This window comes from Saimiri boliviensis, chromosome 1 (assembly GCF_048565385.1).
Source record: "Saimiri boliviensis isolate mSaiBol1 chromosome 1, mSaiBol1.pri, whole genome shotgun sequence".
NCBI lineage: Eukaryota > Metazoa > Chordata > Mammalia > Primates > Cebidae > Saimiri > Saimiri boliviensis.
In genome coordinates this window covers 241,075,563-241,101,864 of record NC_133449.1, presented here as the reverse complement: position 1 = coordinate 241,101,864, position 26,302 = coordinate 241,075,563, and the positions used below count along the sequence as shown (strand labels likewise).

Below are 26,302 nucleotides of genomic sequence, written 5' to 3'. Positions count from 1 at the left end.
GCGCTCTCCTTGCTGAATGTGGAAGGCAGGCTGGCCATTACTATTGGGCTGTGGTTATTTGGAAAATAGTGGACTTATTGCTTTATGGTATGTGGGTGACTGAGAGACCATTTTATTTATTTATTTTTTTGGTTGGTGGTGAGAGAAAGACAGAGAGAGAGAGAGAGAGAGAGAGAGAGAGAGATGCATGCTAGCTGTGGCCTGAATTAATGGAGCAGGTCTTTGCTCTGTGTCCTATTGGTAAAGATAGGAGAATTCTTCGGTGCTGTAGAGTTGCCACTTCCCACTGGGGTCTTCGGTCAGGAAAGGCTTCTGTGACAAGAAACCCAGAAGCTTCACATGCGCCCCTCCTCACACAGGATACTGACAACAGGCATTTGTAATGACTTCGAAATTCATGCACTGCGTTTCTCATTTAATTCTCATAATAACCCTGCAAACAGGCATTTCTCTCTATTTTGGAGATGAGAAAATTGAAGCCTAGAGAGGTGCAGTCGTTTGCCCCTGGTCTCATGATGGAGGTGGTGCTCAAACCCAGGCTGATTTCCAATTCCACCTTGCTTGCCGTATCCCATTCTCCCCCATGAGGTTTCACAGTGCCTGCGTGAAATGCTCTGGATGCTGGGGTTGAATACGATGGCAGTTCCAGTGCACACATTTTTCTTTCTTGCCAGGAGTCTAGGCTTCTTTAAGTGCATAAATAATACATAAATTAGTATGTTGAGCTGATTCCCACACTTTTTCAACAGACCTTCAGTTCTTCCTGAGATCAATAAAGCTTAAAAGAAAAGAAAAAGCCAACTCAGCTGGTGTGAGGATCCTGGACCCTGCTGTAATACAGACCCCGCTCCTGGAGTGTAAGCCATGCTTGACGGCTCAGCTTTCTTGTCACTAATGAGGTGGGATGTGGTTGTGCATTCAAAATCTAGTAAGGACAAAGTGAGTGCACCACTGATTAAACACGGAGAGAAATTTATTTCCAAGGGGCAGTGTAAGAGGAGAAGCGGGAGAGGTGTGTAAGATTTCTCATTTGTGCAATGCATCCTCTGAACCATTGTGGTGCCACGGGCTGCCGAACTTTCCACAGGAGCCATTAGGGATGAAATCACACTGATGGGATGAAAAGAAAAATAACCAGAGACAACAGGAATAGCTCAAAACACCAGAAAAAGCAGCGACACTGTATCTATCCATCACTGGCCCAACTCGACATCTGGAAACGAACCCCGGGTAGCTGCTAACAAATGGCCCCTGGGTGTAAGTGGGAGGAGGCACCTGTCCAGGCACACACAGACCTACACTGGCTGAATTTCAGCCCCGCTCATGCAGGAAACCCTCTTCCCAGCTGTACATGGTGCCCTGAGTATTCACATGTAATTCTCTCATCTTTCCACCCATTCTTTTTCTCTTATTTTCCTTTTTTTAAAGGCAGGCTTGATAGCTAGCTTTTTTTTTTTTTTTTTTTTTTTTTTTAAGAACCATGAAGCTGCAGCCTCTGACATGATATGTAGATAAAAGATGTCATGGGGATAAGAGCTAGAGAAACTTTAACGAGTAGAGCTTAGACCATTTTCAAAGCTCCTTCACAGTGCACGGAGGGGCCCAGAGCTGGCGGAGCGCTGGATGACACGCTCCTGCTCGCACCAAGGCCTCGCTCTGATGAGCTGGGCAATTGGGGGACTGTTTGAACAGACCAAAGAAAAATATCAAAAGGCAAATTGGAGTCAGGGAGAAAATGAATAGCCCATGATCTCCAAGGGAGATTACAGAGGTAATGACAAAGCAGTCAGGTTTTTAAAGGGGCTGTTATTCCAAGAAAGGTAATTTTGTTCAACTTCTTTTTTTTTTTTTTAACTGAAAAGAGGATGAAGAGATCAGCACTAGCTAAATCATCACTGTCAGATAAAAGATAAATCTTTCATTAGGAACCGTATCTTTGCATGCTCTTTTGACATTGAAGAATATATTTGATGTAAGGATTTGGGGCTTTATCAAAACTATAGTATTCTAAAATAAACAAAACCACAATGTCATGTTTTATTGGAGAACAGCCATAAAAAAATGAAAAGAACTTTTAAGATTAATAGCACATTTTTCCTATAGGAGCTTTGCTCTTTTTGATAGTTTTTTAAGATCCATACTCGTGGAATGTTTGCATATTCAGCAAACATAGGCTTAGATAACAAGAGGAGCTGCCGTTAATCCCTAGAGAGTCAGACTCCATCTTGTCTTCCAGTGCCTGCCAAGCTTGAGAACGGAGAAAAGAAACTCTAACCTAGAAGAGATTTTCATGAAACTGTCCTGCTGCTCTGCCTCCTGGGACTTGGTGTTTCCACCAGGTCCCTTCTTCCTTCCTCCATCCCCCCTGTCATTGGTCCCCCTCTTACCTGGCCTGGACTGTGCTCCTGCCAAGTCTCCCTGGGACTGGCATTGTGCCCATGTCATGGCTCCTGCCTTTGCTTCCCTAAGCCTGTGCCACATCACCGCACAGTCTATTCCCATACCCCTGGGGAGAGCTCTGCCACCTGGCTGGTCTGCCAACTGGTTACCCTGGCTGTAATTCCTGGGTTCCTTTCCTTTCATCAGCCCCTAGCTTCTCTGGACATGACCTTCTGACTGGCCAAGTCTCCTCCTCCTGCCTGCAGCTGTGTTCCCACCTTTATATCTGTCCTGCTCTGGTAGACAAATACCTTCATTAGGTTTCTAAACCCTTGATCTGGCTTATCAAAATGCCACTTCTTTAGGAAGAGTTCATGGATCTTCATTGAACTCTGCCATTAATAGACTCAGAGGCCCTGTCTGTGTTTCTCCTCCATTTTCTGGTGACAGACTCCTCATCCTCCACCCAGTGTTTTTTTCTCTACCAAAAGTCTTCATTACTCAGTGCATGCTTCCTTAGAATGTCAGCTTCCACATGGCCCATCTTAGCCACCATGTCTCCTCTCTCTCCCTCTTTATCCCTTTCTCTCGCTATAGGTTATAGGTTTACCTTTCAGCTTCCCTTAATTATTGCCTCACTCTCTGATATTTCTGAGAAATTTTATTTGCCCAGCTTACATCTTCTATTTATTTATTATTTTGCATGAAGTTCAAAACATATAAACAAAATGAAAGAGGAAGAGAATTCACCTACAAATTGCTTGTTTGTGGGACAGGTGCCTACTTGTAGTCTAATCAGTCTGGCTACAGGTTGTCCATTTACAGAAGGTGCTGTGGATGTGACACAGTTTCTAGGAAGGTCTTAGGGTGAAGCAGCATCATGGCATGTCTAGTATTTACCATACTTTTTTTTTGCTATAAAGTTTAAACTGAGAAATAATGCAAAGGATCTAGCTATTTCAGATGCATTCAAAAATGGCCTCAGATCTTTATACTTTATCACAGTTCACCAAGTCATCCAATCCTCAGGGAAATAAAATTAATGAAATCAGATTCTGAAATTCTGAAAAAAAGAGAAAACACACACTCAAAAAACAAAACAAAATAAAAAACTCTGAAGAGGCAGCTTTGTGCAGTAGAAGAAGTAGTGAATGAGCACCAGAAAACTGGGCTGTAGTTGCCTGTAGTGCCTTGCATGAGGCATTTCTCTGGGGCTGTAGTAGACACTGTGACCCCACCACGATCCTCATCATGGGCCCGTGGACCCATCTCTCAGCTGTTGCAGCACTGAGTGCTAACAGCTCACAGCTGTTCCTTTCTCTGAGAACCATCCACTGCTGATAGCAGCTCCCCACTTTTTGGGGAAAAGCCTACAGCCAGAGCCCTTCAGGCCTGGACTAAAGTTTCTTGAGGTCACATCCTTAACCAGCACTTTCCTCTTCTTTAAACTGCTTGTCTTACTCCCTCAGATGCTTTTCCTGAAGAGCACTCCCTCAATAAATCATGGGCACCTGAATCCCTGTCTCAGGTCTGCTTTTAGCGAATATGTGACCTAAGATAGCAACTCAGTTTACTTCTCTGTGAAGTGAAGTAGGAGGCTGGGCTGATTATCTCTGGGGTCCCTTCCTACTCCGATATTCCTTGGTTCTTTTTTGTTCATTATCTCACTTCTGTTTCCAAAATAGACCAAGCTTAGAGGGAAACTGGTGATAGTATTGGAATAGCTGCGTTTCCATGTAGCTTACTACATAACTCACATAAGCTAAGGGTGTCTCAGCCAATCAGATCTCAACACTTCCTTTGGTTACCCCTGGCAATGGGCTTTGGAAGTGTTGCAGGGGTGAACACTGTGGTGTGATTCTTATCAGTGTGCTTATATTGTACACACACAAAGTTCCTGGCTTTCTGAACCATGCAGACATTTCAGAGTGCTGAGTTCCTGGAATGTGAACTGTTCAGTCACTTCTATCAGCCTGACTTGGTACTTGTCAACATCTAGGCAGGTATTCGGAAGTCTCACATGGTGCTCTTCACATAGACAATGTGAAAGTCATTTAGAGCAATAGGCAGACTGTGTTCCAAGGTATTTGTATCTAAAAAATGTTAGTTGCACATGATTGTATTATTTTCAGTCTTGGCTTGGATCATGGAAAAACTGAAGATGCATTAGATCATCAAAGTTAATGGCACAAACAACCCTGCAAAAAAGGGCTCTTCTCCCAAATTCAATCTCTTATAACATAACTCCTCCAGAGTAATTTTTCTAACCCCCCAGTGTCTCCTGTTTTGTCCTTAAAGGTTACCAGTCCGGGCAACATGGTGAAACCCCATTTCAACAAAAAATACAAAAAAATTAGCTGAGCGTGGTGGCATGTGCCTGTAGTCCCAGCTACTCAGGAGGCTGGGCCTGGGAGGTCAAGGCTGCAGTGAGCCATGATCATACCACTGCACTCCAGCCTGGGTGACAGGAGACCCTGTCTCAAAAAAAAAAAAAAAAAAGTGTTAACAGCCTTTGCCAGAACTTTATCATATGACTATTGCCAAGTAGCCATCAGTGACTTTCACTTAGGAAACTATATTAAACGAACCTACTGAACATGCAGTTCTTGGTGTGGAACTCACGATCTGACTACTTTCTCTTCTACTGACTTCCCCTTGTTAGCATAACAAGGCACTCAACACTCCTGTGGCTGAATGAGTTTAGTCATCATTGTGAGATAATAATTATTCCCAAAGGGTTCTCTGAGGGTTGCTCAGGGAATACTTAGAAAGTGCTTGCTGCACCCCCAGTAGGGCTCTAAGTCAGCTCACAGTGTTCCTTCTAAACACACAGAGGTAGCTGGGGATCATAGCAACATTGAATTCAGAAGTAAGTGGCTTTCTGCTATTTTTGTCCCCAGATCTGAACGGTCCCAAGCAGAGACCCCCTAGGGAGCTCCCTCTGCCTTGGGCCTTGCTTTGAGCTCTGAATGGGGTCTATGGTGGGAGAAGATAGGAAGGTGTAAGATTGGCATCTATGTATGGACTTTGTACTAAGGGGCCTGCCTGCCTTATGCCAAAGAGACCCATGGAGTTGACTCACGGCTCCTTTTATTGTGTGCTGTGTGTCTTCTTCAGTTCATTTTCCTAAATTCCAGGGCTATCCAGCTTCCAGGGTTCAGGAGAGGTATGGTTCAATGGAGATCGTACTGGGAGACAGAAGGCCAGGCTCTAAAGACCAGTGTGAGCTTGGCCAAGTCAGTTGACCAATCAGGACTTGGATTTCTTCACCTGAAACAGAAGGGGCTGAAGAGAAAATGCCTCTTTTAATCGTAGAATTGTGCCATTTTAGATGTGGTGAAGTCCCAGAAATCATCAAGATCAACCTCCGCATTGATGGATGAAGAAATGGGGTTGAAGTGTCACTTCTGCTCCTGCCAGGTCTGTGCTCAGAGTCATGCAGCATGGGAACTCACATCACTGTGACTCCTGATAGTGCACTTGCCAGGTTTGGTGCTCACCCCAAACTTTGATGATGTTGGTGACCCAGAGTCAGTTTCGGGGTTTACCTTGAAAGTAGACTTTGGGACCCTCTGGACAGTTCCCGGCACCTAATTTGCAGGTACTACTCTATCTAGTGTAGGAAGAGTGGGTGTATAAAGATTAATTTTAAAAATTTAGGTTATTGCCAAGTTCCTTACATACCAGATGCTATAATTTGAATGTGTCTCCTCCAAAATTCAGGTATTAAAACTTAATAGCCAATGTGATAGAATTAAGAGATGAGGCCTTGAAGAAGTGATTAGGCCAGCAGGGCTTCTCCTTCATAAATGGGATTAAGGCCATTATAAAAGAGCCTCATGCAGCAGTGTTTGGCTCTCTTACTGTTCTGCCTTCCACATGGGAGGATTCAGCATTCTTCCCCTCAGGAGGACACAGCAACAAGGCACCATCTTGGAAGCAGAGAGACAGGGCCCTCACCAGCTGGCACTTTGATCTGGAACTTCCCAGTCTCTAGAACTATGAGAAATAAATTTGTTCTTTATAAGTAATCCCAGTTCCAGGTATTTTGTTAAACCAGCACTAAGACTCCTGAGGAGAAGACGAGGGGTTCATTGGCACAATACTTGGTTGGGTGGTGGTAGCAGGGGGCACTGGGTCTGTGTCCTGGTCAGAGCATAGCACAATGAAGGTGGAGAGAAGATGAGAATGATGCCTGGTTGGTGATAGAAGGATATGGGTTTTCCTCAGCACACTTCCTGGTGTTACTGATTAAAGGGCTGTGGACTACTTCTACGAAAGAGTCAGATCTTGGACAGGTTCACTAATTCAATAAGCAGGGACACTATGTGAGTTGTTTTCCAGGGCTGAGCTGAAAGTATACTTGATTGTCCTACAATGATGGTGTTATAGAGTATGGAGACCCAAGATTAACCTTTCCAAAGCACTTGCTGGGAATCACTCTGGGTGTGGGTGTGGAGAAAGGAGAGAAAAACAGAAAAACTCAGAGACAGAGTTTGAGGAGGACTTTGTAACTGAAGGTTTCTACCATCCCTTGGTAAGTGTGTCCCTTTAAAGAAGAAAGGGGCTGGCTCCCATATGGATCTACACATCCCTGGGGAAGATATCAGAATTTTCCATTAATAAACTTAGGAGTTTAAAGATCCATAAAGTCAATGTATGTGGGGAATTGAGTTGGTAGTCAAACCCTTGAATTAAAGCTTGATTTCAGAGTCTTAGTAGGCGTGGGTGAGGTGAGAATGTCATGGGTGCCTCCCCAAAACAAATGAATCATGGAAAAGACCTTGAATCATCCAGCCCCACCTTCCTCCCACCACAGGAATCCCTCACGCAACAGCTCAATCAGATGATCCTGTAGCTTCTGTTTCAATTCTTGCATTGACAGGAAACTAACAAACCTCTTAACAGTGATAAGCTTTAACAACCCACTATAGCTGATGTTAATTGTTAGAGGCTGCTTCCTTGCATGAAATTAAATATGCCTCCCCTTGGCCATAGTTCTGCTCTCTAGAGCTGAACAGTGATATTGACTTTCAACATGCTGTCATTCCAAAGAGAGCTATTCAGCCCCCACCTTACTCTTCCCCCACTGTTTTCTTTTTCAGGCTAAATCTCCTCAGTTCATTCCCTTGTTGATCATAGAACACATCTCTAGACTTCTCTGGGCTCCTTTGGATGTCTTCTGATTTGTCAGCATGAGCTATGGCCTGGCCTCTTTCTTCTCTCTGAAAGCCAAGAGGATCATAGCACTGAGCTTTTCCTGCGTGTGGCAGTTAGGAGTTTTCTGAGCCTTCCTGAATGATTTTTTGGCAGTCTGGCCTGCCCTGTGCCTAGTGACCATTTATGGTTGCCCAAAGATGGGAGTTCTTTGCCAAGGTGGGGATTGTCTGGCCCGGGAAGCTGGCTTTCCCCAAGAAGTGTAGGGGAACTAGATTGGAAAAGACTTGCCTGTGCTATTCAAGGATCTGTCTACTCCTTAAAATAGTCCGCTCCTCTCATTTTCCCACAGATCATGGCCCCACTGTGGCCCAATGCCACAGCATAGAATTAATTTTGGTCCTAAAGAAGAGTAGATAAGCATCTAGCATTCCTGATATTCATCCGTCCATCTATCCAGCCATCCAAACATCCATCTATCCATCCTTCCTCACATGAATCATTTATCAGCATGCACTGAGCACTGACTTTTTCATAAGCCATGAACTAGGCAGGGAAATAGGACCTGTGAGATGTGGGTTCCTGCTGAGGAATCTCTCTTCTCTTCCTGAGCGCCTTCTGTAAGTAGTCAGAGATTCAAAGAAGGCTTAAGAAGAGTCAAGAAGATTAAGGCAGAGCCTCAAGAAAGTCACAATCTAAAGTAAGTTTATAATGAAACATTTCAATGAGGGGTGATAAGGTTTGGCTGTGTCCCCACTGAAATCTCATCCTGAATTGTAGTTCCCATAATCCCCACATGTCATGGGAGGGACCCAGTGGGAGATAATTGAATCATGGGGGCAGTTATTCCCATGCTCCTGTTCTTGTGAAAGTGAGTTAGTTCTCACAAGATGTGATGGTTTTATAAGGGGCTTCCCCCTTGGGCCAGGCACGGTGGCTCAAGCCTGTAATCCCAGCACTTTGGGAGGCCAAGGCGGGTGGATCACGAGGTCAAGAGATTGAGACCATCCTGGTCAACATAGTGAAACCCCGTCTCTACTAAAAAAAAAAAAAAAAAAAAAAAAAAAAAAATTAGCTGGGCGTGGTGGTGCGTGCCTGTAATCCCAGCTACTCAGGAGGCTGAGGCAGGAGAATTGCCTGAACCCAGGAGGCGGAGGTTGTGGTGAGCCGAGATCGCGCAATTGCACTCCAGCCTGGGTAACAAGAGCGAAACTCCATCTCAAAAAAAAAAAAAAAAAAAAAAACGCGGGGTGGGCGGGTCTTCCCCCTTCCCTGGGTACTCAATCTCTCTCCTGTTGCCCTGTGAAGAAGTGCCTTCCACCATGATTGTAACTTTCCTGAGGCTTCCTCAGCCCTGTGGAACTGTGAGTCAATTAAACCTGTTTTCTTTGTAAATTACCCAGTCTCAGGTATTTCTTCATAGCAGTTTGAGAATGGTCTAATACAGTAAATTGGTACTGAGGGAGTGATGCACTGCTATAAGGAAACCTAAAAATGTGGAAATGACTTTGGAACTGGGTGACAGGCAGAGGTCGGAGCAGTTTGGAGGGCTTGGAAAAAGACAGGAAGATGTGGGAGAGCTTGTAAGTTTCTAGAGACTTGTTGAATGACTTTACTAAAATGCTGATAGTGATATGGACAATGGAGTCCAGGCTGAGGTAGTCTCAGATGGAGATGAGGAACTTGTTGGAAACTGGAGCAAAGGTGACTCTTGATTTGCCTTAGCAAAGAGCCTGGCAGCATTTTGTCCTTGCCCTAGAGATTTGTGAAACTTTGAACTGGAGAGAGATGATTTAGGGTATCTGGTGAAGAATTTTTTAAGCAGCAAAGCATTTGAGAGTGACAGAGCATGAAAGTTTGAAAACTTTGCAGCCTAATGATGCAATAGAAAGGAAAAACCCATTTTCTGGGGAGAAATTCAAGCCTGCTGCAGAAATTTGCATAAGTAACAAAAAGCTGAATAGTAATCATTAAGACAATGCGGAAAATGTTTCCAGGAGGTGTCAGAGACTTTCACAGCAGCCCATCCCATCACAGGCCCAGAGGCCTAGGAGATAAAAATGGTTTCTGGACCCAGGCCCCCACTGCTGTGTGCAGCCTAGGTGCCCTGTGTTCCAGCTGCTCTAGCCATGGCTAAAACAGGCCAAGGTACAGCTTGGGCCATGGCTTCAGAGGGTTCAAGCCCCAAGCCATGGCAGCTTCCATGTGGTGTTGAGCCTATGGGTGTACGGAAGTCAAGAATTGAGTTTTGGGAGCCTCCACCTGATTTCAGAGGATTTATGAAAATGCCTGGGTGTCTAGGCAGACTTTTGCTGCAGGGGCAGAGCCCTTATGGAGACCCTCTGCTATGGCAGTGTGGAAGGAAAATGGGGTTGAGTCCCCACACAGAGTCCCCACTGGGGCACTGGCTAGTGGAGCTGTGAGAAGAGGGCCAGTGTCCTCCAGATCCCAGAATGGTAGATCCACCAACTGCTTGCACCATGCTCCTGGAAAAGCTGCAGACACTCAATGCCAGCCTGTGAAGGCAGCCAGGAGGAGAGTGTACCCCGCAAAGCCATAGGGATGAAGCTGCCCAAGGCCGTGGGAGCCCACCAGGTGGAGCCCACCATGTGGTAGCCCTCCACCTGGGAGCATCTGAATGACCTGGATGTGAGACATGGAGTCAAAGGAGATTATTTCGGAGTTTTAATTACTGCCTCATTGGATTTTGGACTTGCATGGGGGTTGTAGCCCCTGCATTTTGGCTAATTACTCCCCTTTGGAATGGGTGTATTTATCCAATGCCTGTATCTCCTCTAGGAGGTATCTAACTTATATCTAGGAAGTAACTTACTTGCTTTTGATTTTACAGGCTCATAGGTGGAAGGGACTACTTGCTGTGTCTCAGAGGAGACTTTGGACTTGGACTTTTAGTTTAATGCTGGAATGAGTTAAGACTTTGGGGAAAGGTTGTAAGGTCATAATTATGTTTTGAAATGTGAGAACATAAGATTTGGGAGGGGCCGAGGTGGAATGATATGGTTTGGCTGTGTCCCCACCCAAATATAATATTGAATTGTAGTTCCCATAATCCCCATGGGTCATGGGAGGGACCAGTGGGAGGTGGTGATTGAATCATGAGGGCGGTTACCCTCATGCTGTTGTTCTTATCATAGGGAGTTCTCATGAGATCTGATGGTTGTACAAGGGGCTTCCCTCTTCACCGGGCACTTATTCTCTCTCCTGCTGCCTTATGAAGAGGTGCCTTCCACCATGATATATGTTTCCTGAGGCCTCCCTAGTCATACAGAACTCTGAGCCAATTAAACCTGTTTTCTTTATAAATTACCAAGTCTCAGATATTTCTTTATAGCAGCATGAGAATGGACTAATATAAAGGGGCAAAAGGGAATATCCCCATTACAGGATATATTAAAGGAGATGTTAGAATCTCAGTCAGTAGGATAGAAAAACTGGGGAGGTAGGAAGAAATGGCAAGCTTAGTCCAAAAAGCATATGCTTAGATCACCATTATGCCTTTTGTTTAATTAAAGTTAATATAATTAATTTGCTGAAAATTTATACAACTCCAAAAGAGAGTAGGATATTTTCCTCTTTATGACAAAGGGGCATGGATTCTTTAAAATGCCAAGAATTTCTGGCTTGGAGTTTACTGGGAAAGATTGGGCCCTTCCCTCACTGTTTCAGGTCTCCCTTTCTCCTGAGATGGATGTAGCTATTTTTACTTTCACTACTTATGGCTTACAGTTCACTGGTTTTGAAGAATGGGGAATCTTTTCTTGGCACACCCTATAGATCAACTTCTGGGACTTTCTGTACTTCAGGTCTAGCTGCTCATGGAGCGAGGAAGCTGAGGAAGAGGAGAGAGGTTAGTCAGCAGCAGTTGGCGTCTTGTTGCTCTGTCCTCTACCCACTGTCTGGCTTCTCTGCAGTCCTTGCTGCTTCTGTGCCTGCAAACACCCAGGGTTCTTGGATCACCCCAAACCCTCTCCCTTAGGGAAACTGAGTCCAGGCCAAATGTGGCAGATAGCCCACCAACCCCTGCGTATCACTGGGATGGTGCTGACATCCCCAAGGATGGTGCCCGTGGATGCAGAATAGTCAGTAGTAATGAAACTCACAGTCAGCTAGGAACTTATTAATAACAGGCAAGGGAATATGCCAGGGTTTGCAGCATCTCATTCAGCTGCCTTGTACCAGCTGCTGGAGCCAGAGGGAACACAACCCTACCTCCACTTTCTCATCCCTGCTCCCAGAATTTGCTGTCTTCCAGGCAAGTTTCCCAGGTCAAATTGCCTAAAGATTTATCTCATTTACGTCCTGGAGGACTTTGCTCCTTTAGCTTTGTTTGCTTTAGTCAAGCACCCGTCAGTTCCAGGTGGCGTTTTTCTATGTATATACTAGGTGCTCAATAAATGTTTGTTGAATGAGAGATATGTTGGGCTGATGAATGGTTTTTGCCAGATAGACTTCTTGAATCCTGGAAATGATTTTCCTGGAGGGAAATGTTCCTGTGTATTGAGAGTGATGAGCTGGTGTAGTTTTAACCTCTCACTTAGGTCCCTGCAGAGACGCTGGGTGGATCGTGTGCATTAGAAAGTCTGGAAGTTGAGAAGGAGAGCCTAGCACACTGAGTGTGTCCACAGACAGAGATATTAGAGAAGCATCTGGGTCTGACAGCTCGGGAACCTCGGAGAAGGAGGTGGGCTGCCTCAGGGGAGGTAGCTCACCAACAAAGCCCCATCAATCTCAGTAAGTGGGAACAGGACTGTCTCCATAATTTGCAGGGCCCAGTTAAAATGGAAATGCTCAGTCCCTTTTCCAAAAATGATAGACTTTCAAGATGATGATGGCAGATTATTAAATTAATCACAAACCCTTCTAAGTGTAAGGCTTAGTGCAACGACCTGGATTATATGGCCCTGGGTGGGATCATTGCCTGTCCATATTTCCACCTTAAAGGTGGACCAGGGGTAGAGTTTTGGGAAAGTATTTTCAGTCATCTTCTCTCTGATGCATTCCCTTTTTACTCTTTCCTTGGCCCATGAGCATTAAGCCTGCTTTGCTCTGGTTGCCAACTCACTGTTTGTTCAGTATTACCCCCTTGCTTCACTCTTAGCAACTAGCAAGTCTGAGGTTCTCCACAGTGAGTAATATTCTCTAATCCTTTCAGAAATGTTCAGTGGTATTTTCACCAACATTTTACAAATAAAAAAACATATGGTCAGAGACACAAAGTGATTAGGCTAAGGCCACACAATTTGTAAATGACAGAACCATGATCAGGATGGCTTCAAAAACCCATACTCTTTCCATTCCCTACATGGTCTTTGAGGGTACAAGTGGGTCTTGTTAATTTCTGTGTCATCTGCAGGGCCTCACACATAGCAGGCTCTCAGTACTTTCTTGTGATAAGAGAAGCAGTCAGAGGTGAAACTTGAGAGATTTAGGGATCTTGACTCCCAGGTAGCACTCTGCTCACCTGGATGTGATACCATCCTGTCTCTTTCTGAGCATCCTAAAATAAAGATAGCTGCAGTATATTAGGAGCTTCCTGGATTATGGAGCTCCACTGATGGTAGGGGTTCCCTTGCTTGGGCTTGATTTGCACATCTTCCTGTCTCTCGTATGCACTGACGTCATTCCAGCCAACTGCGTTGTCCTGGGTGGGTACTCTGCCTAAACCTCATCTCTTCTGCCCTGGGGAGCTGGACTGATCGGGCTCTACACAATTTGCTTTACCCTCTATTCCCAAAGACTCAGCCAGAGCAGGTCTCCATCAGCCAGCTTTTTGCTCCTTTTCCCCCAGGCTTCACCCTGACCCCCTCAGCTTTCCAAAAGCCCCTCCTAAACAGAAGGTAAGCACAATGGCTATCATCTCTCCAAAAAAAAGAAGAAAGAGCAAGTGAGCACACAAGCAAGGAAACCGTTTTTGAATGATGCCAATGAATCTATTCCCTACTTTTGCAGGGTGGGAGGAACAGGAAAATGAACAGTATTCTAGGTAAAATCATTGTGTATGGCTGATGCCTTGTTTTATGCCTAATCAGAACCCATTCCAGGAGCCTACAGAATATTGGAAGAGCAGGTTTCACCAGCATTGTAGGTTCATGTAAAATAAAGTTTAATTGTCTTGCTGCTTTCTAAAGCAAGACACATATGTGCAGGTGCTTCTTGGCTTATATGCATTAGTCCTTTTTCATGCTGCTGATAAAGACATACCTGAGACTGGGCAATTTACAAAGGAAAGGGGTTTAATTGGACTTACAGTTCCACAAGGCTAAGGAAGCCTCAAAATCATGGTGGAAGGCAAGGAGGAACAAGCCATACCTTACATGGATGGCAACAGGCAAAGAGAGAGAATGAGAGCCAAGCAAAATGGGTTTACCCTATCAAACCATCAGATCTTGTGAGACTCCCTCAGTACCATGAGAACAGTAATGGGGAAACCACCCCCATGATTGAACCATCTCCCACTGGGTCCCTCCCACATGTGGGAATTCAAGATGAGATTCGGATGGGGACACAGCCAAACCATATCAGCTTATGATGGGGTTACATCCTCATAAGCCCTTCATGAGCTGAAAATATTGTAAGTCGAAGTGCATTCAACACACCTAACCTACCGAATATCATAGCTTAGCCTTGCCTATCTTACACATGCTGAGAACACTTGCATTAGCCTACAGTTGGGCAAAATCATCTAACACAAAGCTAATTTTATAATAAAGTATTGAATATATCATGTAGTTTATTGAGTATCTCCTGAAAGTGAAAAGCAGAATGATTTTATGAGTACTCAAAGTACAGTTTCTACTGAACATGTATTGCTTTTGTACCATGGTAAAGTTGAAAAATTGTACGTCAAAGCAGCACAAGTCAGGGACCTTCTGACTTCTGTACACACTTCTGTACACTTCACAGTGCTTGACTCACCCACTCTGCTGTGGACAGGTCACGTGGCCCAGAGCCTTGGCCTTGGAAGATTGTCTATAGCTCTCTGCAGCTTGGACCCTTCATTAGATCAAACTCTCTCGAAATTATTGGTGCCTTGCTTAGCTAAAATTCCCCTGAGCCTCTGAGTGTGCCCACTAATTTGAGACTCTCCAGTTCAAACTCTTCTCTCGTTTTCCTTTGGGTGTGATTCGGTTAGTACTTTGTGCAGCTTGAGATCTCACTTTCCCGAATTGCTTTTCCACTGGCTTCTGACAAAGAATAGAGAGGACTGATAGGAATGTTCTGCTGATTCTTGCTGTTTGGGACAAGAGAGTGTGTTGGCAAGTCTCATTTTGAAATTGTCACTTTTGTGTCCAGAATATGCAACAGGACAGGTTTTTACATAAATAATGTGGAAAATTGATTGTATGTGCCTGCTGAACCATAGGGAATTTCCCTTTTGGAATCAAAATTTAAGAGATGCAATTCTGAGAACACTGCAGCTAACAGAAACTTCCACTTGGAAGATGCTATTCTCTTGAGTCCTTCTGTGTGAGCTGGTTCAGGTTTCATGCTATTTTGCCCATCTCTGTTGCTGTATTTTTTAACAGCAGAGGAAAGGGGGAAAACCGCTGACCTTCTGATGTTTATTTGACTATTTAGGCTAATTGTTCATTTGCTGAAAAGAATAAAAGACCAAGGGTCTCTAAAATGCTACATTCTCTGTGTGTGTGCGCATGTGCATGTGTGAGTGTGTTTGCATGTGCATGAGTGTATTCTTTGTCCGCGTGTGTTAGAAAATGAGACTTGAGCATCAAGCTAAAAATAAAGACAAGAACATTTTATAAAGAACATTCCCCCTACCTCTTTTTTTGTCTTTTCTCCCACAAGGCACTGCCTCACCCTGTATTTACCACTTGCAGACAATCACTTACACATGTCCCTGCAGACTCGTACATCTTCATGTTTATCTTTCAATATGTAATTGTGGTAGAGAGATAAAAGGGCTAATCAGATTTCAGGAGTAAGAAGGAAGACTGAAGCAAGCTGAAATCTGAGATCACAGCTCTTTTTAAATGTTTGACTCAGGAAAGAGAATTCTATCTGCTGGACTTGGTGCTCAGACAAAGCCTCAAAACACAGGCAGACCTCCGCAGGCCATTAGAAAAACCATTTCTCCAGAATATGTGTCCATATAGAGAGGACAAGGAAAAGGTGGTAATAGCCTGCCTGAAATTGTAGCCACTGGAGACTGCTGATGAAAATTGTGCATAGCTGAAAGAGCAAATCACTCTAGTTTTTCAGTGATTGCACTGGATTTTGAAATTAAACCCAGCGGGGCAAACGTATCTGCCTGAGCTTCAAGAGAGGCGGCGGGCTGGTGGACTTGTGGGCTTGAGAGCTGTGAGCATCTATTTTTCAAGCCGCGGAGCTCGGTGCCTGCCCCGCTGTAGCATCCATGTGACTAGAGTCTCAGGACTGGTGATCTCTTTTTAGCCTACAGTAGTAGGCAGAAAGGAAGCAGATTTTACCTGGAGAGTGTGGTGGAGGAAGCTAAGGGGCGGTGGCTTAGGTAGTAAATCACAGTTCCTTCTTTTGTTTCTTTCCACATCAGGGAAGCTTTAATCCTACTCCTCAGGCTAAGCTTAGAGGTGATTTAAACTGTTCAAAGTAAAGATCAGCTCTCAGAAAGCCTTCAAGATTTCTAATTTGATTAGAATGTACTTGGCGCTAAAGGGACAGAGATGCTGGAGTGTCTTCTTTTTAGCAAGAGTTAGGTTTTAAAGTCAGCTTGTGCGGTGAAAATTGCAGGTAGTCACAATTAGGCTTGAAAATCCTTTAACAAAGTATCCATCAAGCTGCTTAGACCAGGGAAAGGTAGGGAAAGCAGTGTGGTTGGAGGGGAATGCCTGTCCTCACTCTCCTCTAGGCTCACGTGGGGGACCTGCTCTCAGAGAATGGAGTAGGACCGGCAGTCGCTAAGTTATTCTTCTCCCAGTCTCATCCAGCTAGCTGGGCTTTACTTGAATTTGCTTAAGTTAAATCCATGTAGGATGCAGGTTTACTCACCAATGTGTGGTCCAAAAAAGTGTGCATTTGCCTGATTTGGAAGAGGAGGGAAGTGGGCAGAAAACCTGGGACCCGACATCCCCAGCTAGACCTCAGGGACCTCTGGCCTCACTGCGTCACATTGTCAGGGCCTCTAGCTAACAATAATAGCTAAAATACAACACTGAAAATGTGCTAGGCATCTGTAAAAAGCGCTCTATGTATATCAACCCGTTCAATATCTACAATAACTCTAGGGGATAAAACTTTATTATCCCATTTTATAGATGAGGAAACCACATTTTAGAATTCATTCATAGTTTTCTTCCTGAAGTAGCCTATGAAGAAGATGAGTGTCAGGGGTGTATAGGTAGAGGCTATGGAGAGAACTGGATATTTCAGCCTTTTTCTTGGGGTCTGATGGGGATGTTGTAGGTGGGAGGATCTGCCCTGCACATCCGCTGGGGCTTGGTGATGCCAGATTCAGCTGCCTTGCTCTCTGTCTCCGGGCTTTTGCACAGGCTGCTCCCTCTGCCTGGTGTACTTATTCCCCCACTCTCCCCTGGTAACTTTTATTGATCTTGTAATTGCCCTATGGGTTCTTCCAACCTGCTGATAGACAAAATCAGTTCACTGAAACCATGGTGTAGCAGTAAAGAAAGAGTTTAGTTGACATCAGGCCAACCATGTGGGAGGACAGAGTTATTACTTAAATTAATTTCCCAGAAGGCTCTGAGGGTAGAAGTTTTCAAGGATAGTTTGGTGGGCAAGGGGCTAGGGAATGGGCCATGTTGATTGGTTGGGAATGAAATCATAGAAGTATGGAAAATGGTCCTTATGCACTGAGTCCCCCTATGGGTGGGTGTCGGCAGGGTATCGCAGAACCCATTGAGTCACACGTTGCCAGTCCAGGTGGAGTCAGCCAGTAGTCAGAAATGCGGAAGTCCAAAAAGACATCCCAAAAAGCCAATCTTAGTTCTACAGTAGTTATGCTATCTACAGGAGTGATGGGGAAAGTTACAAGTCTTGTGATCTCCGGAACAATGGCTAGTTGTCCTTTAACTATGCCTACATCTTAGCAGAATTAAGGATTTTCATCAGATTTTACAAAGGCAGTTTAGTTTTGGGAAGGGCTATTATCTTCCTTGCTTTAAGGTTAAATTATAAACTACATTTCTCCCCAAGTTGGTTGGCCTATGCTCAAGAATGACCAAGGAGAGCTTGGAGGTTAGAAGCAAGATGGAGTCAACTATGTCAGAATTCTCTTACTGTCATGATTTTGCAAAGTTAATTTCAGTTTCTCCTGGGCTCCTGTAGCTGGATTAGTGTCTGCCACACCCCCTTCCACAACTTCCACAACCCCCTTCCCTCACTCTGTCTCATTTACTAGACTAGATCCTTTTAGCCAAGGATGAAGACTTTCCTCTGCTGTCTCCTCAGCACTTAGCACAATGCCTGGATCACTGTAGTATTTGGTCAATGTTTGCTGAATGTATGTTGCGTAAGTAAAGAGAACATAATTTCCTGTCTAGTTTCTAAAACAGAGACACCTCCCACTTAATATCAGTCATCCACTTCTAAAATCAGATGTTCTGCACAAAAATGCTTACCAGAGCCTATTACCTTTTGTTTGAAATGGGGAAAATTACAAAATGCTACACCTCAACCCCAAATCCTTAGCCAGTTTCTGAAAATATAACTGAAACATAGAAAAATGCCTATATGTAACTAAAAAACTTGTATTAGGGTATAAAATGCTTTAAACATTCCTTCATGATCCCAGACCACTCCTGTGGTTGTTGATAAACAGCTGCTCTGTGGGCAGTAAAACCTTCTCTTCCTGTGTCATGGCTTTCCTCTCTGGTTTTACTTGCTTCTCCAAGTTTTTTCCAAGACTTTCTCAAATTCCGGGGAACTTTTACAATACTAAGCAAAAATCAAGGTATATTATCCAAGGCTGTGCAAATATGTTGGGAGCAAGCATGGCACAGGCAGAGAGTGGCTCACACTGAATATGAAATCCTACCAATTGAATCTGGAATTGAACTTGTCTTTTCCCATACATTGTTTGGTTAAAAATAATGCCCTAGTTTTGGGATGCAAATGTATTTTTTTTCTAAAATTCATACATCATCTGAAAAATGTCTTATCATGGCCAGTGCCTTCCTTTCTTCCATCTGTTTTTTCTTTCTTCTTTCCTTTTTGCCTTCCTTTATTTATTTGTTTTTTGAAACGGAGTTTCACTCTTGCTGCCCAGGCTGGAGTGCCATGGTGCAATCTCAGCTCACTGCAACCTCCACCTTCCAGATTCAAGCAATTCTCCTGTCTCAGCCTTCCAGGTAGCTGGGATTACAGGTGCATGCCACCATGCCTGGCTAATTTTTGTATTTTTAGTAGAGACGGGTTTCCTTACATTGGTCAGGCTGGTCTCAAACTCCTGACTTCAGGTGATCTGCCCGCCTTGGTCTCCCAAAGTGCTGAGATTACAGGCGTGAGCCACTGCGCCTGGTCTCTTTTTTCTTTCAAAGTAATTGAGTTCATAAAATTTGGTTATGTTCAAGGAAGGGATCAGAATATGCCACTATGGCATAAAGATTATTCTGAGTAAAAGGCATTTGAGAATCAATAGGTTCAGGAAAAGTCTTTCTCTGCACTCCCTCATCTGCCTAAAACAGAACCTTCCCAAAGAATTCTGCTATTCGTAAATCCTACTTTAAGGAAGTGCCAGGGGAAAGGGTGGCTCTTGTTACCAGAGATGAGAAGTTGACCCCCAGATGCATAAACATACCTTATTAAAATAAGCCTTATTGTACTATAAGGAATTGATTGATGTGATTATGGAGGCTGAGAAGTTCCATGATCTGCTGTCTGCAAGCTAGAGCCTAGAATAGCTGGTAGTATGGTTTTAGTCAGGCACCACGTCATTCTAGAATCCTATTGACTCCAATAGAAATGGTACCATGTCTGAGAGGCCAGGGAAGAGACCTAGAGACAGAGAACAAGACATAGGGTTTATTGGCGGGACTTACATACAGGGATGATCTGATGGTGGTGGGCTGGACAGGAGAACCACTATCATTTGTGACAAACATGCAGTTTAGCATTTTTCACTTAGCACCCTCCACCTAGCAACCTTCACCTAGCAACCTCCATTTAACCCTAAACAAAGGGCCTCAATCCCTTGTACAGCCTGCATTCCAAGGGAAAGGCTGGGACTTCAGATGTCCTTCATACATAAGGAATGAGTCTTTACATTGGCCACTCCTGAATTCCTTAGCTTGAGAGTCTGAACATACATTCTTCTTAGACCAGAGGGTCACTCTTAGGGCATGCTTAAGTTGTGGCTATCAGATTCTTCTGCCATACATCCCAAAGGCCTGAACACCAGGAGAACTGATGGCCCTGGCCTAAATTTGAGGGCCTAAGAACCTGAGGAGCTGATGTTGTAAGTCCTGGTCTGAGGGCAGGAGATGAATATTCAGTTCCAGCAGCCAGGTAGAGAGAGAGTAAATTCTCCTTTCCTCTGCCTTTCTGTTTGATCCAGACCTTCACCAGATTGCATGGTGCCCACTCCTGTTGGGAAGGGCAGTGTACTTTGCTGAGCCCACTGCTTCAAATGCTAATCTCATCTGGAAACACCCTCTCAGACACACACAGAAATAACATGCAACTAATTATCTAGGTACCCTGTGACCCAGTCAAGTTGACGCATAAAATTTACCACTTCACTGACTTTCCATTGGTTTCTTTATATGTTTTTCAGTCATTTCCCACCATTTGTTTTCCCTTAAAATCCCAACCCCTTCTCCTTGTTAAGGTGGGATATAAGCTTCAAGTTCTCACAGCTTCTTTGAGCCACTTTCTTTGTGAGCTCTCAAGTACATACATAAATATACTTTGTCTTTCTTGCTAATCTGTCTTTTTTTGGTTTAATTCATAGACCCCCAAATCACTGAACCCAAGAGGATAAAGAAAAGTTTTTCTTACCTGATACTTTAAAAAGGTCCACATATTTCTAAACAGGACAGAGAACTGTCTTTTGTGAAGCTTTTATGAATGGTGATGCCAGCATGGATCACTTGTCAGTTCTTTAGGGGCCAGATACCTGTCCTTAACTCTGAAGCCCGGCCCTGAAGTGGGCTCGGATCCCATTGAGAAATCTAACTACATGGCTCTTGGCTCCTGGCCATCCCTCCATATCTCTGGTCTATGGAGATGCCCCAAATTCTTGACTCATCAGTGTGATTAAGACACTATATCTTTTGTTATAAAAGCAAATATCTTACAAAAGAAGAGACACTTAATAATCGGTTTTTCCCTTCTTTCACATGGTAACATAACCCCTGAATTTTAGCTGAACATAGAATGAAGACTACATTTTCCAACCTGCCTGGCAGTTGGTGTGGCCACATGACTGGTTCTCACCAACGGAATGTGAATGGAAGTGATATGGGTCATAGCTGGGGTACTGATATTTTTGGAAGCCTGGAGGTCAACCAAGATCGCCAACATTGTCATAAAACAGTTTTTTTTCCCCCCCAGCTAGACCTTGTGCAAACTGCTAGAGCTCAAGATTGCACAGCTCGCAGTGAGTGAAATTGGGAACATGTTCAGCACAGTCCCTGGTGTGAAGGAGGAATTCAACAAATACATGTGTTGAGTGAATGAATAAGTGATGTTACAGATCTAGGTGTTCATGCTGAATGGTGGTCTTCTTTCATTTTTCAGGATGGATGACTTATGAATCAAAGACAGTCTTAGTTCTATTTTCAGTGCCCCCAGACTGCTGATTGCTGTCACCTGCACCTCTCCATTACCTGCATGAGATCCCTCTAGGTGGTAGCACCCTCCTTATTTTGTGTGCCCACACATGACCCCAATCCTCCCATAGTATGTTGGGGCCTAAAAAGGAACAGAGTTGAAACTAAAGCATGTTGTTTTGTGGAATTTGCCAATCTGCCTTATGTCATACCTAGTTTCTTTCTTTTAAAAATGTATTCCATAGATTCAAGCATAGATTATTATATAAACAAACAGAAACTCACTCCTTGTGTAGCAGAAAATGAGTATAGTGCCTTGGGTATTAACAACGTTTTCCCATACAAGATAAAGTAGAAAGGGCCCATTTGCAGCCTTCCAGAGCTCAGTCACCAAGAAGTGCTAGAGTTCTCGGAACTTAATTTTCTTGTATCTGGTGTGGCTGCCTTGAACTTTGCTCTCAATTGAAACAGGCCTTAGGGTGCACTAACCCTCCTGCATAATAGATCTAGCCATGCAGGGAGGGAGATAAGCCTGATGCTAGCTAACAGAGGCCTTCTGAGCAGCCTGCCTATATCCTTAGCATTGTGTCCTTGGATTTTTATCTTTTTTATTTGGAAAAAACTATCACAAGGACATGGGGCCTAACAACATTGATTGTCTTGATAGTTTGTTGATTAAGTCCAGGAGATGCTAGCATCTGCAAATACATCTTATTAGGTATGATCAGACAAGTAAATTGTCCCTGCCCTCCAGCATGCTGTAATAATTAACTCTAATACCAACAACTAAAAGTTAATCACAGCAGGTGCAAAGCCAGGCTCTCTTTGTCTGCCTGCAAAACCTCTTTCCCACCATGCTTCATGAGGTGTTAGCTCTGAGACTTGGAACAGGTTCTTTGTAAAAGAGCCTTACCTTTCTGTAAAAGTGTTCCACATATTATTAATTTAATTAGGTTTTAAAAAGGTTAATCATGACATTTTAATAGCTTACGTTTCACATTAATATTCTGAGAACACTGTTTAGCCTAGCCACTTCTGATTCAAAAAGCTGTTTTTCCAGAAAACAAATAGGCTTTTAGGACAATTACAGAAAACAGCTTTCATTTGATTAAGATGGGTATCTTGTTGTTAAAAAATGTGATTGAATTTTTAGTAGAGACGGGGTTTCACCACGTTGACCAGGATGGCCTCAATCTCTTGACCTCGTGATCCACCCACCTCATAATCCCAGCTACTCGGGAGGCTGAGGCAGGAGAATTGCCTGAACCCAGGAGGCGGAGGTTGCGGTGAGCCGAGGTCGCGCCATTGCACTCTCCAGCCTGGGTAACAAGAGTGAAACTCCTTCTCAAAAAAAAAAAAAAAGTGATTGAAATAAAATACATATAAGACATTCCAAAACGTTAAAACTTTAGTTTGATACAATTCATCTCTGAGAGAGGGAGATGAGGCAGTATGTTTATGGAGATTATCTGAAAAGTGGCTAATGTCCTTCAGCAATAGGCAAATTAGTGGACTCTGCTTGTGATGTGCTGTGTGTTGTCAACCTAATGTTTTGTTTGTTTGCCTGAAAGCTGCGGTCTTCATTAGGGAGTTTAGAGAGCAAAGCAAGATATTTACTATCCTGGCTAACAAATAACCTCTGTTCATGTTTCTTCTTTTGCTATCATGGCTAATCGTTGCTTTTTAAAAATAGCTATTCAATATGCTAATGGATCCTGTGGAAACAGGAATAAACCATAACTTCCTATAGAGGGAGGCAGCAAGGAACAATTCAGTCATACATGCAGGTATGGCTACTATATGCCAAGTGTTGTGCTAGCTCTGGGCACACAGAGACGCTGAAGCCAGGGGCTGCCCCCCAAATACTCCCCACGAGCAGTGAGCTGGCATTGATTACCCGATTAACCCTCATTATACAGTGTAATAGGTGCTTTTCTTGCCCAGAAGAAACACAGGTGACAAGTAATTAGTTCAGTCTGGTGTGACTGGAGATGACTGCAAAAGGCAGTGGGGAGCTGGGACTTGAAGGACTAGATGATTTTGCCAGAGGTAGACTTGCTTAAACCAGTGGTTCTCAAAGTTGGTGGAAAGGTGTGTGTGTGTGTGTGTGTGTGTGTGTGTGTTTTAACCAGCTTTCCAGGTGATTCTGATCCTAACTAAAGCTCAGAATGTGCTGATTCATGGCCCCTTTAGTCAACTGTAAGACATTTGACTTGACCAGAGCTTTGGGATTGATGAGGGGGTGGAGGGATGGGATACCAGGCTGTGAAGCTGCAAACGTCAGTGGAGGTCAAGCTTGAAGCAACAGAAGGGAAGATATGAATATTTATATTAGCTGTCTGTATGTGGGCTTTTGTAATGATGGTTCTGGTGCCTGGTAACAGGAACCAGCTGGAATGAGCTTAAACAAATAGGAGATTTATTAAAAAGATACCATGAGATCTCATTGCTATCTAAGGGAGAACTCAACAACCAGGCCCCGGGAAGGTTTTTTTTTTTTTCTTTTTCTAGTTCATATTATTTCCTTACGATAGATTCCCAGATGTAAGATTACTGGTTCAGAGAGTGTGAACAATTTCATGGCTCTTGAGGCACATGGCCAAATAGCTTCTAAAAGTTTCTAGCAGTGTGCGAGCCCACCAGCCTTGCACATAAACACCGGTTTTACCACATCCTTATCAACACTGATTTTATTGTTTCTAACTTGATAGGGGGAAATGATGCATCATTGTTGCTGTTTCAATTGATAGATGATTAATGAAGTCATTAAAATTGTGATTATTGACCAATGGTTTGTCCTTCCTGAAAAGAATTTTTTGTCTTTATTTTATGAGGTGAGGACCTACTCTACTCTCCAGGATTCAGAATAACCATAATTCTAGCAAAATAAAAAGGAAATCATATTGGTTTGGGTAGCTATAGAGCTATCAGCTTAACAATGAGACCACTGGCATTATTGTCTTCATTAGCAGCTGAAAAGGACAAGGTACCCAGAGAACCTGCCCAAATCCCAGCTCTGCCACTTACAGGCTTTGTGAGTTGGTGTAAATTTCTGCACTTCTTTGAACCCCAATTTCTTCATCTGCAAAATAGGGTTAATCCACCCTGTCTATTTATGTGACATTTTGAAGATCAGGATGAGGTCGGATACTTGAAAATGCTTGATAAACTCCAGAGAACTCTAAAAATGTAAGCGATTGCTATAATATTGGCTTGTACAAATGAACAGTCTCCATGAGGTTGCATCAGGTCCAGGTCAGGACTTTGGCCATTGATTGAAAAGTGGAAACTTCAGCATTTTCACTTCTCACACAAATGGGATTCAATTCATAGATGCAAATTCAGGAAAGACATTTATTGGGTTTGAGATATTTTTACTCCTACCAGCAGGTGATAGGCCTTACAAATATGTGGAAGGACCTGACATTTCAGACCTCTTGGGTGCACAGTTTTCTTCTGTGTCCCTCCCTCCCTCTCTTCCTTCCTTCCAAGTGCCAAGCACTGGGAGTAAATAGCGAGCAAGAGGTGACCCACCCCCATTCTCACGGAGCTTATGCAAGTGCTTATTCAGAAGGACACACTGCCCAGGTGTCCCTAGGTTTGACATGGGTGTTCAGTTGACTGAACAGTGTGCTTTAGAGTTTATGAGGTATGTTTATAGCAATCAATATATCTGATTTTTCCAACTTCACCATGTGTGAGACTAAGAGGCATATTATTTTGGAGTCAGAAAGGTGAGGTGTCTTGCCTAAAATCCCATGGCAGAGTCAGTTGTGGGGCCGGGACCTGTGTCCAGTTTCCTGGTGACTCATTTGGTGCCTTTGTCACAACACTACACTCTGTCCTTTTCATTCTCATATTTGCAGGGGGTTAAACTTAGCCCTGCTTTGATGAGGGAATCAGAATGATGGGATTCCTCGGCAGAATCCTAACTCACCTGAAAACTGACATGGCTGTTGTGATGTGTGAAATACTGCTCCAAACGTAATTAAGAAAAGAAAGCTTGGCAGACAGAAATTAAAAAGCTAAAAGAAAAGAGATACTGTCTGAAAAGTCCCCAGTGACCTAAAAACCCAGGCAATGGTTCCGCCGGGGTCAGAGGGGCTGTTGCTGGGAGGTGTCCGTGGCGCTGTGACAGCTCAGCTCTGCTCTCTGATGGAAAAATGTCCTGCCAGTCAATGGAATTACTGGAGATGGTTCTGAGGGATAAAGGGAGATAAGTGAGCCAGATAGAAAAGCTTGCAGAAAATGGAATGAAACCAAGAGATGAGATGGGCTTAAAAAAGCAGTTCAGGGAACCTGGGTAAGAGAAGCCTGCATTGCTTAGCCTGTATTCACCAAGGAGGGAGAGAAGAGGTGCAGTCTACACAACTGGCTGGAGGGGAAGAGTCAGTCTCACATGGGCCTGGGAGTGGCAGTTTCACTCCTTCCTCTGAGTCCTCTGCACATCGTGGCTGTACAGTAGGATGATTTACTTGCCTGATGATCTCCACTGGGCTGTGAACCCTCACAGGGCAGAACTACCGCGTTCAGCTTTTGTGTCCAGCACCTGGTAGGGTGCCCCGGGCATATCTATGCTAGCAAGCTGGCATCATGGGACTGTGCAAAGCAATGCCTGCTAAATTTCTGTTTAACACATTAACGTTTTAAAGTCATTGAGATATTTTGCACACAAAATAATAAATGCTACTACATATCAAATATTCTCTGACTTAAGTCAAGAAAGGAGCACAGAGCTGGATTTGGGAAATAATTCTGTCCCATGAATTTGCAGGTGAAACATAGATATGGGACAATTTCTCTGTAACCCAGGCCAAGGTGATTTTTTAAAGACCCAAATTTCTGGGAAATAGCTTCATTCTCTGCTTTAGTCTTAGGAAAGAATGGTTTCACTGTTGGCTTTTGAATCAGATATGGGCTGTATCATCCTGCTTTCCCATGGACAGAAACAGCCTGCTCTCTGGCTTCACCTTCTGAAGCCTGCAATAGAGGAAGGCAATAAAGAGTCTCTTTTCTGCCTC

General features: G+C 43.8%; 1 long non-coding RNA gene across 2 annotated transcripts; it reads right to left on the bottom strand.

Moving 5' to 3' along the window:
• Window positions 1-20,642, bottom strand: LOC104651020 (uncharacterized). Of its 2 annotated transcripts, none has more exons than XR_005579824.2 (4): window positions 20,509-20,642; window positions 19,310-19,506; window positions 5,462-5,664; window positions 1-778 (listed from the first exon to the last, which is right to left on the bottom strand). It is a non-coding gene; the product is annotated as an uncharacterized LOC104651020 (long non-coding RNA). The 2 variants fall into 2 exon arrangements; XR_005579823.2 differs by lacking the exon at window positions 1-778 and adding an exon at window positions 793-1,110.
• Between the last annotated feature and the right edge of the window lie 5,660 nt (window positions 20,643-26,302).